The sequence below is a fragment of the Protopterus annectens genome, chromosome 1.part1 (assembly GCF_019279795.1).
Source record: "Protopterus annectens isolate FY-2018-M chromosome 1.part1, PAN1.0, whole genome shotgun sequence".
NCBI lineage: Eukaryota > Metazoa > Chordata > Ceratodontiformes > Protopteridae > Protopterus > Protopterus annectens.
Genome location: NC_056726.1, coordinates 254,165,091 through 254,175,190, shown reverse-complemented (window position 1 = coordinate 254,175,190; position 10,100 = coordinate 254,165,091).

The following is a 10,100-nucleotide window of genomic DNA, read 5'->3' as shown; positions in this document are numbered from 1 at the left end:
GGGCATATTTTCCCCACGATGGGCAAGTGTTTACATGTCTTGGGAAAAGTTCCATGTTTCAGTATTTTAACTTTCTTTTTTTTGTCTTGAGATACTGAAGTTCGACATTTCAGTATTTCAAACTTTCAAAGTGAAATCGTATATATATAAGTTTAGTATCTTAAATCAAATCAGTGCCTCTAATGCTGACACATAACTTTGACAAAAATTTGCATGAGCTGAAGAATAACCACAAAGTATGAACATTTTAAAACATATTTTGCAAGCCTCCCCTGTACCCCATTTTGTGTCTGTGAGTTGCTCAAACTGATAGAGCTATTTTGTGTTTTATCTGCTCCATTTTGTTTTCTGTTTTAAGAAATCTGCTTGGCTTGGTGCTTTTGTTCTATGTGGCAGATAGACACTTTACTTACCTAGCATGCACATTTTGCATGTTTTTTTAATCAATTTGTTTCTTGAGGGCTACTTAAATACACAGAGACTTTCTGTATCTTTGTCTTTCCTAATAAGGCTCAGTGCCTAAATATATATATGTATATATATATATATATATATATATATATATATATATATATATATATATATATATACACGCACACACCAGGTTTTTGTGATATAAAAAAATGACACCATACTAAATAATTTCAAAACTTTTCCCACCTTTAATGTAAACTATAACTTCAGGGCAAGCTAAAGGTATTACTTCTCAATGCTAGAATTCTCAACAAGAAACTGCACTCCCTGGATGCTCTCCTCACCCTGGAGAATGCTGATCTCTGTGCAGTTACTGTAATATGGTTCAAAGCCATGGAAAGCATTCTGGCAGTGCATGGCTATAATGCTTTTCATAAATTCCAACCACCAAATGAACATGAAAGAGAAAAAGGTGGAGGTGTATCTATCTAGAAAAATGATAAGCACACCTCCAGGCTGGTAAAACCATATGACATGCATGAGCTACTCCATCTTCAACTAACCATGGGAAAAATCCAATACCATATTCTTGCTAGCTATGGGTCCCCCACCATGATCCAGGAAACTCATACCGAATACCTGAATTTACCAGATTCACTCACCATCCAGCACAATACTATACGCATGGGTGATTTTAACTAGGAGATAGGTGACATCTTGGGGGGATGTCAGGCATACTGTAAGTGGATTGGAGCCCTGTGGCTCGGGACTGCTCCTAGCTTAGCACAGCAAAGCTAGAGGTGTGTCCAAACTGCCTAGCACTCCTTACAAAGTGTAAGCAGGTGTGTGTGCCATGCACCGGGTTTCACAGGAAGAAATAGGAAGTTAAACCAGGAAATAGCAGCTCTGTGCACATTTGAGCAGTCTGTTTGTGCGGCGCACACACAGGCTTAAACAGGGAGGCAATGGGAAGGGAAAATAGCAGTAGGAAGGTAATGAAGGAGAACTAGCTGAGCTGCCTGATGAAATGTATCAGAATCAGCAAATTACACAGGCAGCTGACCAGCCCAGCCCGGAACAGCACTATAAACTAAGCAAACACCTCCCCCCCTGATTTTTCCACACTCTACACCACCGGTGTATATAAGCGGGGACATTTTAAAAAGAAAACCTACAAAATGAGAAGGGCTGCAGCAGGCAATATAGAACAACATGGGCAAGAGGCTGAGGTTGGTGTGGATGTCAATGCTGCCGAACATCCCACAGTGAGGAGACAGAGAAGAGTGTACAGACCCAGGGTAATCTACCATGGCTACATGAGATGGAGATAGTGGAGCGCTATAGGGTGGACAGAGACCTCCTACAGACAATCGGTGAGCTGTGCAGGCCACACCTGACACACCACACTGGTCAAGGGGAACCCATCCCAGTGGATACCAAGGTATGTGTAGGCCTAGGTATACTAGCCACAGGTACCTCCCAAACCACAACTGGAGATAACATGGGCATCTCACAGGCATCAGCATCCAGAGTATTCCACCATTTCCTGGAAGCCATGTCAGCACATGCCAGTGAGCACGTATATTTCCTCAACACACGTGAGGTGTTAACCAGCAATATGCATCTCTTCCACCAAATAGCAAACTACCCTGGGGTAGTGGGTGATATAGACTACATACACTTACGTATCAAAGCACCACCCAGTGAGCAGGGTAGGGCCTACATCAACTGCAGGGGCATCCCCTCCATCAATTGTCAGGTTGTATGTGATGCCCAGGGCATTATACTGAACATGTGTGCTGGCTGCCCTGGAAGCTATGACGATTCACACATATGGCAACTGACGCAACTGTACCACAGATTCGCCGATGTGGACATCCCAAACGGTCACCTAGTGGGGGATGCTGGGTACCCACTGGAGCCATGGCTGATGACACCCATCAGAAATGCACACACACCTGAACAACGACACCATAATGAGGCACATGCACAGGCCAGACATATAATAGAGTGTATGTTTGGGATGCTCAGGTCATGGTTCTGGTATCTGGACACATCCGGTGGAGCCCTGCAGTACTCACCAGCTACATGTACCTAAATTGTTATGATATGTGCTATGCTACACAATATGATTCTGCGGAAACAGCTGCAGCAGAAGCAGCATGGGGCAGGGCCACACAGTCCCCCACCAATGCCAAGGCCTGTACAGGCACAGAGTGACTCGGAGGAGAAACAACTGAGCCTGCCCCAGTAGGCAGAAGGGGGCATGCCCAGTATAAACTGGCCTTGGCAAAGAGGCAATGCATAGCATATGCACTGACACAGGAGGGGCCCGGGGAATGACACCTCTCTCTGACTCGCACAGACAGTAAAAGGGATGCCAAAAATGACACTACCTGTGCCCAACCATGTATAGGGAGTGTACTATGTGCATCCGACATAGGCAGCCCTCCAGCACAATCCTCAAGTCCAGCACACCCTCAAGGTAAGTCAATCAACCTACCAATTGCCAAATGGAGTAGAATGTGTTTTTACCTGTAGCTATGGTATGGATGTGAACATGCAAGGGAACTGGTTGGCCGGATGTCAAGGCAGCAGACAGTAGACACCCATAGTGGCATCATAAGATCTGTAACACATACTGAAGTCACCATAGTAGCCAGTACTACACAGGGTGACAAAACCCACTGCAGGAAATCGCCTGAGCGACATGTGTGTCCATAAGAGCCACACATGCCAGTCAGGAAGGTTCACATACCCAACAACAGTCTCAGCCAGCAGGACAGGTGAAGACTAGCACAAACAAATGCTGTACTATGGCCTCTGAATGTGCCCTATGTGTAACCCCTCCCCCAGGCCTTTACAGACAGACCACAGCAGGCCAGGCAGTCAGATGTAAGTTGTGAAGGCTAGGAAGTCATAAACTAATATGTAGATAAACAAAGCTAGGATCTGTAGTACACTGGTAAGCCTCTAGCCAGCAGGATAGGTAAAACTACAGACTGAAATGGAGCACCTGACATACCAGTACAGTCATAGCAAATGTGTACAAGTGTCAGGTGCGCCCCGCATCCAATGTACACTTAGAGTAACAGTCAGGTGTACCCCCCACTTCTGTGTAGAACAGTAGAAACAGTCAGGTGCCCCCCTGCTATGCAGAAATGTAGCAACAGTTAATGGCAAATGACCGATGGATACCCTGCAGACACAGCATGCTACCTGTTGGTGTACAACACAAAGGTCAGCACCGCAGTACAAACTACCTGGACGTGAGCCACACATGAAGCACAGATGGCCATACTGGGCATGCTCACACACTTACAGGAATGAAGGCAATATCAGTCAACAACATACTGAGAGGTCATACTGGGCATGCTCACACACTTAAATACATGAAGGCCTTGTCTGCAAACACCAGTGGCCCAGACATATCTGGAAGTTGCAGTTATCAGTGCGGACACATGTCAGTATGCACCAGTCCTGCCTTGCACACACAGTGGATAGGAATACAGACAAATATGCAAGGACAACACACTATAATAAGCCACAGGTACACGGGCATAGATGTGTGGCAGAGGGTGACCATGACAAGGAGCCATGCGGGCCTGTCCCAACTGGCACACAGCCAAAGGGCCTCCAACACATGAGGTGTGGCTGTAACCCACTGTGGATAATAGCCACCAGTACCTGTCAGCATGTGGTGCAAGTTCCAGCTGTGCAACAAGACTGTACAAGGAAGTAGCCATCTAGTAGCTGTAGACATGCACCTGTGACATATGACCCCATGTGTGCCCGCATGTGGCATGAATGGGGTATGGCCCATGTACACACTGCCTCCCCATAGCAGTAGTATGACAAGCCTGCTGAGGTCATCCAATGTGAATTACACCTTTGGGAGAGCTATAGCTCAGTAATATGCATGGCACATCCCATAACTGCATACCGCTGTAGTGAAAGACTAGTTAGGTAGTAGTACTAACCCCAGACCTGTCAATTGTGTGAATGTGTGTTCATGTGTGTGCCTGTCTGTCTCTGAATGTGTAGAGGGAAATGCTTGTTAGGCTACTCACACTCTGCACAATACATATATTCACCTTTGGCAAGGCTGCTGATGTCACTCACCTAGAAGTACACCTCTGGGAAAGTGATAGCCCAGTAATCGCCGTAGCATATTCTGTAACTGCATACTGATGTAGTGTGATAAACTATTTACTTAGGTGTTCAAACCCCAGACCTGGCAACTTTGTGTGTTTGTGTGTGAATCTGTGTGTGTGTATCTGACTGAGTGGAGAGCAATGCTTTTTAGGCTACTCACATTCCATACAATACAAATACTCTACTTTGGCAAGGCTGCTGATGTCACTCACCTAGAAGTACACCTCTGGGAAAATGATAGCCCAGTAATCGCCGTAGCGCATTCTGTAACTGCGTAGTGCTGTAGTGTGATTTAGAATGGTGGTAGTGTTCTATCTCCATCCATGGCAGTTCCGGATGTTTTACGTGTGTTTCAGTGTCTCTGTATGGAGCAATGCATTATAGGCTACTCACTCGCAGTACATTACAAATCCCTACTTTAGTAATCCTGCTGACATCATTAACTGTGAAATACACCTTTGGGGAAGATGTACTTCAGTAATGTCCATGGCATGTACTATAACTGTGTAGTGCTGTAGTGTAGTAAACTAGTTAGGTAGGGGTTCTACTCCCAGACATGACAGGTGTGTGTGTGTGTTTGTAACTCATATCCTGTGTAGAGGTGGTTGTGAGTGTGTGTGACACCTGTGGGCAATGTGGAGGGGTTTTGCTAATTTCATTTATGGTGGCTCTACTCTATATCACAATGTCAACCATACAGGGATAACAGATGTAAATGGCTGAGAGGCTTTGGTGCAAAGCCATACCCATACATGTGACATCAAGGCCAGCCAATCACAGTTAGCAACCCCACTGTGCCTTCACATGTGACTCACAATGGACATACCAAGCCTGACAACATGCCCTGTATGGACAGATGACATTGACATCAGGGAATGCTGTTAGCATGCTATCAATGTAGGTGCAGGGTAAACCTGCTGACCAGTACCAGTCCCTGCCACAGGTGAGCAAGACTGGCACATCTGATGATAAGCTGTGTTCACAGCATGGGCCAGACACCCCAGGTACAGTTCACATGTCACTGTACATGCATGTGGGAGGTGTGCACATCCTAGACACCATCCAAGTCATGGACTAGGGAACACATACATGTTAAGTGATGCACAGCATTGGCCACACACAATAGTCATCCAGGTGACTGGATGACAGATAAAATACACACCTGTGTGGGCAAATTCAGAAGCTACAGGCCTGTGCCACAATGCAGACCATTGTCATGTGGCTTGATGCCAAGGTATATCTATCGCCTACCCTTGTATAGCCTGCTGGCACTGTAGGCCACAACTCACTCATGCAGACATGCACCCATGCATGTCCGAACTGGCACCCTGTTTGTTTGTGTGTGTGTTGTATGGTGCGTATGTCCACATCCACATGCACTCCTCCTCCTAGGGCACAGTGAAGCATGTTGCCTGATGTCTGGCACCCCCTTATACTCACTGCCCATACAACCTCCATATGACCCATGTGGTGCATGCGTTCCCTGCATATTAATGTGTTGTGGCAATCCCACTAGTGACGAGTTGCATTCCTGGCCCTGCCAAGTGGGGTAATGTGTGTGCATCCCTGTGTGAGTGTGCCTGTGCTGACGCTGGCACCTGTTCATGCAGACAGGCATGTGTACGCCACCTACTGTATATCTACCGTATCCCTGTTGCAGATGTCACTCACCATCACTTATATGTTCTGAGTGCTCCACACCAGATAACCCATGTGGTGCATCCAATAACAGCATCAAACTGTGATAGCACTACATAGCTGTCAGGGTTTTGATACCCTGTGCTGGTAGGTGTGTGGCACATACATGCATCAGTTTTACCCTCCCACCACTTCCTGACATGTATTCACCTCTGTCTGTCTCCCCCACTCCCTCTCTGGTGGATGTGGAGGCCCACACCTGCATTGCTTAGGCAGCAGCATGTGTATTTTAAGTGATGCTCATGATCAGCTGATGGCCTCTGCATGAATTGCAGCCCTTCCCTAGCCGACTGCATGTGGAACAGCTGTGGTAACGTTCCCATAGCCAATTGCATGGAAATGCACTCCAGTACCTGAGAACATCCTTGTGGTGTTGGCCCTTGTCTGTCACTGTGAGCAGGAGCTATTACTGTCGTTTGGCAAACATAATTTCAGATGGGTTGGGGATTTACCTCTAACAACATACAGTATGGAAAGAGGGCAACAGACAGGAGAGGGCTGTGCCTGACCTGACTACAGACTGTAAGTGCTGCTATACTGCATATGGAGTAATGTTGGTTTAACAGTGTTTGTCTGCATATGCCTGTCATACATGTTGCAATACCTGCCATGTCAGTTCCATGTATATGAGGAATCCCCATCTGCAGGGTCATCTGCAGACTGGGCAGTGCTGTGCCTTTGGATTCATGTGTTAGCCACAATGCATCTATGTGCAGAATGCAGAAGGTAGTGTGAGGATTGCTGTCTGCTGATGGTGAAGGCCGTGAACGTTACTGACTACATATCCCTCATTGGACATATGTTGTAACAAACCCCATTACAATGGTAGATTAATGAGGGTATCACAGCAACATGTCTATACTGGCCCTGTGTATGTGCTGTCAGCCACACCTCTGTCAACTTTTGTACATATGTCATGCATGAAGTGGTGCATATGTGCTGTACACAGTAAATAGTGTCATCATATCTGATAACAAGCCAGTGATATATCAGAGTGCTACACATGTCATGTACAGTAGGGGTTATATTTAATGCCACAACCTGGACATTATGTGGATGTTTGTACAGTACTGAGGTCTGTGTAGTGATGGTGAATGTCGGCAGTGTGTGCATTGTCAATATGTATTATGGCTTGTGTACAGATTGTGGTAGATGTCATTGTTCTAGCTCCCCTTCTATCTGATGTTACATGCTGCCATACTGTATGGTAACGTTTTACCTTACATGTTTGTAGGGCCATACACACACATGTCCCATACCACAGACAGCCATCTGACAAGACTGTGTAGCAGCCCAGTATATGTAGGGTCATTCTGTGAGTGGTACATATGAGGATGGTGTAGGACAGATAATCCATATACTTTACTATTATGCTAGCATACCATATGTGACTGTGGCTGTGTTCACATTGGTTGTGGTTATGCACTGTCACACAGGTGTATCCTACCCTGTGCTGTGACATGGCTGTTGAGCCTGCTATATATGCAGGTACTGTATGATGATAACCTTAGAATGTCTGTCAGTAGCCAATGACACACATGTTATGAGCAGATGTCACTTCTACACACACCATGTCTGTGACAACAATCCCAATGACAGTAGCAAATATCTATTAATATAACAGCTATACATATCTGACATCCCTTTGCACTATGACATTGGGACTGTAGGGGCTCTGGTAGGGCTACACTCCATGTCCAGGACATATGGTGGGACTATATGGACATGTACTTATCCAGACAGCCATATATATATCTGAGTACACATGTGTAGTACTTCCAATTACCAATGTCATGGCAACTACACACTATGAATCCCTACATCATGAGGGTGTATTCCCTGTACATTCCCTGTTTGATGGACATCCTCCCTGTGTGTGGGCATCAATGTTACGGACAGCAGGTAGCAATACCTCTTACAGGAGAACCTGCACACTCAGGGCAGCCACATATATGTCGAAGGATGAGGACATACAGACAGACTGTGAGTAGAGTGGTGTAATGCTTTGCATAGTACTCGTATTACAGGGTGTGTGTGTGTACATACTAGTTTACCTTGGACTGCATTCTGTCTGCATAGCTGACTACTGTGGGCCTATCCTCTAGCTGGACAGAGGTGTGCCTATCATGTGTTGTCTGTCCACCACACAGGTCCTGTGTCGGATATTACACTGGCAGTGTGTGTGTTGGTTGCTAGCAGTACATGGCTATATCCATTTGTGGCCCTGATGTCTTATTCCTGCATAAGGATATGTTGCAATACATCCTGTAACACCAGCATGTTCCAGGGTGTGTAACTGCAATATTGCGAGTATGGCCCTGTGTTCCTGCCTTTGTCCTCCACATATATGGCAGGCTTTTTCCTGCTGTGATACGGTTAGGGGTTGTTAGGTAACTGCCTATCATTAATTACTGCTAGCATTCCTACTATCATTTCAGTCATAACGTGGACTCGCACAACATTTGTTGGTCAGGGTCCATACATGTGACAGATACATTGACATTACCACAAGTAATGAATGTCCCCCTAGGGCTTGACTTCAGAGTGTAATGGGAGGCTGCTGAACTACAACTGATATTGTTGAGTGTTATGTATCGTGGAGGCAAATCCTTTGTCTACTGTTGTACGAACTGAAGGGGTTGGCCTGGACACCTTAGTATGTTATATATCCACACTGTCTGCATCTACTGTTTTGTGTGGGCCTTGCATCCATCACTGGTTATATACATCATCTATGTGCTGTCAGTAATGGCATACATTATTGTATGGTACACAAATTAAGGTTGTCTGTGTATACTTACCTGTGTGTTGTGTCATGTCCTTTGAATTGTGAATGGGTACATGTGTAATGTAAGTATCCCCTTTGTGGGTCTGGTTGCCACACCACACATGTTACAGGTACCAGTTACAGGGCTTGTGGCTGGGGATATACATTGCACCCAGTACGTCCACACTAATTCTACATATGTATGGCTACTAATACCCTTTGTCTGTGTATATGTGTATGTACCCATATATCCCATATCTCTTATAACTATATATATATATATATATATATATATATATATATATATATATATATATATATATATATATATATGTATATACCTGCACATGATTGTCAATGTATAGATGTGTGCGCATATCTGTACCATTGTAATGTGTACCCCTTCTACATAGTACATTCCCTGTGGTACAATGGCCTATCTGCATGATATGTTACAGATACTGCCCTGACATGTACAGGTGACTTGGATTACTGTTGGAGCATTGTAGCTGTGTTGTGGTGGGTCCTGCCATCTAGTACTGCATGTGCTGGATATTGGATTGCACAGCATATCCATTAGGGCTGGGGGGTTACATAGCAGTAATTACCTGGTGTCCCTCATTTGTGCCCCCATCCCCATTAACTGTGCTCATGGTCTGGTATGTAGTAAGGAGTGGGCCAGGAGTCCATTCCCATGTGGAAATCATATACACATGTCTATCTGTAAATATATATATATATATATATATATATATATATATATATATATATATATATATATATATCTGCATAATTATATATGTGAAACCCCCATATATAGAGGGATAGAAGTGGACACTGATATAACTCTAGCTGTGTATATGTATTCATATATACATATATATATATATATATATATATATATATATATATATATATATACACGTGTGTATGTATGTAGATATATATATATATATATATATATATATATATATATATATAGATATAGATATAGATATATAGATAGATATGTACACTGAACATATTAATCTATCGATATACGATTGCTGTTATATGGTTATTTGTG